Here is a 3,767-nt window from a genome sequence, read left to right as displayed (position 1 = left end):
AAGTCCCTACACTTAACCATTTTCAAGTAACTAATCCGCCAAACAAGTCACATTGTAAACAAAAAAAATCACCTCTAAATTTAACCATTTTCAAGAAACTAATTCACCAAACAAGTTACATTCTAAACAAATAAATCACCTCTAAAGTCCCTACACTTAACCTTTTTCAAGCAACAAAGTGTTAAAATAGAACCACATTCAAAATAAAAAATATCCTCTATAAAGTCCCTAAACTTAACCTTTTTCAAGCTACTAAGTGTAAAAACAAAACCACATGCAAAACAAAAAAATCTTCTTTAAAGTCCTTAAACTTAACCATTTTCAAGCAAATAAGTGTCAAAACAAAACCACATTCAAAACAAAAAAATCCTCTTTAAAGTCCCTAAACTTAACCATTTTCAAGAAACTAAGTGTCAAAACAATAAAATTTCCTTTAAAGTCACTACACTTAATCATTTTCAAGCAACTAAGTCTCAAAACAAAACCACATTCAAAACATAAAATTCCCTTCAACGTCCCTAAACTTAATCATTTTCAAGCAACTAAATGTCAAAATAAAACCACATTCAAAATAAAAAAATCCCCTGTAAAGTCCCTACACTAAACCATTTTCAGGCAACTAAGTCTCAAAACAAAACCACATTCAAAACAAAAAAAATCCTCACAATACAAGAAACAAGCAACAACAAGACCAACAAGATGTCAACAACAATGCTAGTGAATTGAACAAGGCCTCACACGACTTCGCTGGACTTTAATATGAACAATAACAAGAAGATAACAACAATGCTAGTGAATTGAACAAGGCCACACATGGCTTCACTAGACTTCAATATGAAAAATAACAAGGTTTCATTATAACAAATTAGAGAGAAGTCAACTTACCTTAGCTTGGCCTAAATTAAAGTGAAAGAGATAAGTGGTCACCAGAAAAATAGCAAAGTAATCATTTTCCTGAATTCGGATTCTATCAAACGGTAACATCAAATTCTAAGCAACCCATTAGGCTAGTAGAATTAAAAAAATCTTGATCATTACGCAAAATAACAAAAATCTTGGCATCCTTATTTTCTCGTATTTTAGCTTAAAATCACCACACACAAACCACCAACATACTAAAACTACAATGGAGTATCAATAAAAATAAACCCTAAATTACTTGCTAGAATTGAACGGAAATTACCAACTAAAATTATGTAATGAATCATAATAACTAAAATTAAATCTTCAACTAACTAAAAGGAAATTTCTTCAACTAAAATTGAATATTGAACAAACTAAAAGGAAGTTTCTTGAACTAGAATTGAATCTTGAACTAACTAAAACTAAATTTGCATTACTTTTTTAACTTTCAACTAACTAAAATTATGTAACGAAGAATAATAATTAGAACAAATATGAAAAATATATACTTTGAGCTAACTAAAATTACTACCAAATAAATTTTAGTTACTACCAAATATGAAAAATATATACTTTGAGCAAACTAAAATACATAGTTTAGCTAGTATCTAACAAGAAGAATAAAGAGTTAAAGTTTTTGAAACTTATCGGAGCTAGGGGAAGCGGGAATCGGCGGAAATGGGGATTGGGTAAACTGATTTTGTATGGGGGGGGGGGGGGGGGGGTGGTTTGGGGTTTTTTATTAAAAGGGTTAAAACCAAATGGCCCGGGTCGGATTGGTTTATTGAATTAATTATTTTTTTTTACTAATTAATGAAAACCGACCACTTGTGGTCTGTTTTCATTAATTAGTAAAAAAAAATTATTAAGTAGTCAATGAAAATTATAATTTAGTTTAAAAAATTAATAAATTAATTAAGTTAATTCAAATTTTACAAAAATGATCACAAAGCAAAATATAAGTGTTCGGCTTACTTTTATACAAATTATAACCGAAAAAGAATCACATGCGAACAATTTTAATAAAATGATTAAATCATATAATTAGTTATGTTATCACTATATTAATGCAATGCGAATATGTACAAATCAGATACTTGGTTATTTTATCAACACATTAACAGGACTAGTATATTTCCTCAATAATATAATAATATCAATGAATTTTGTAAATTATAATATTTTATATATTTATATATATATATATATATATAATATCATAATTAAAAGCTAATTAGCCAAAAATTTATCGTAATTTGCAAAAGTTATTGATAAATATATAAACATCGCTCGTAATACAACGTGTTAATCAAATAAATTATCGATTAAATGTGGTACGTTATTTGGCACGATCGTTCAATGTTCTATCTCCCCCTCCCCTGCTTCCTTCCTCTTTCTCTTATATACCTCCTAATACTAGTCTTGCGTTATTACAACTTCTAAAACATACGCGTGTCTACATTAACCGACAATAGTATATCTATACTTCTTCAATAGTTTGATATATATAACGTATCAGTATAACTATTTTGATATATAGATTCAGTTATTTAGCTTTTGATTACTACATACATCACTACACGAGATATACGTATATAAACATATATTCAATTGTCTATCAACTTTAACATACGTACAATAAACATCACATACACGATTTTACCACCCCATAATAATATACAACGTATTTTGCAAATACTCGAATGAATTATAGATTACATTATCTTATGTCATTAATATACCTTTATTGTATAATATGTATATAATATATACATATACCTATACATACACACACATATACACACTATCAACTATATCAAGTTCTAAATACGTACTATATATATCACACATACGTACACAAGTATATTACTATCCAATAAAATAATGAGATTTGTTTGTTATACATACTAAGATGAGTGATTGATTAATTATATTTCATTAGCTTAATAAACTAGGCTTTGACTACATCATTCATCAATCGATCACTACATCATATTTAAATATCCAAAATTATAATATATATATATATATATATATATATATATTTATATATATATATATATATAAAAACTTTTGAATTCGTACTATATATATCACATCCACAAGTATATAATACCTTATAATAAAATACGTTCATTATATTATGATGAATTATCAGTTATATATTACATTATTATACCTGTAAATACATACTATAAAACATCGTCTTTCAATACGTATTATAAAGATCAGTTTTCATCTTTCAATTACGTGTACGGCAGATTTCAATGGTCTATCTCAATGGTATGATAAATATATATACATGTATATATATATATACACACACACATATTCTTTATATAAAGATTATGCATATTTAACGTCATTAAACGTATGTATAAAGGAAAATATTTATATTATATATTGAAATATAAGTAAAACATAAATATTACGTTATGCATAATTTGTATATTATATTTGATATATTTTTTAGTGTAAGTTTTTTCACGTTAGATTGATTAGTTTTATTATTATTATATCGGTTATTGACAACATGCAATCAATATAATTTTAAAAAATGTTAGTATATTAGATTTTTATTAATTTATTATTATTATTATTATTATATTATATTATATTATATTATAGTATATTATATTATATTATATTATATTATAGTATAGTATAGTATAGTATATTGTATTGTATTGTATTGTATTATATTGTATTATATTATATTATATTATATTGTATTGTATTATATTATATTGTATTGTATTATATTGTATTGTATTGTATTGTATTGTATTGTATTGTATTGTATTATATTGTTTTGTATTGTATTGTATTGTACTGTATTGTATTGTATTGTATTGTATTGTATT

Source organism: Capsicum annuum, chromosome 6, assembly GCF_002878395.1.
Source record: "Capsicum annuum cultivar UCD-10X-F1 chromosome 6, UCD10Xv1.1, whole genome shotgun sequence".
Classification (NCBI taxonomy): domain Eukaryota; kingdom Viridiplantae; phylum Streptophyta; class Magnoliopsida; order Solanales; family Solanaceae; genus Capsicum; species Capsicum annuum.
This window is presented reverse-complemented; position numbering follows the sequence as displayed.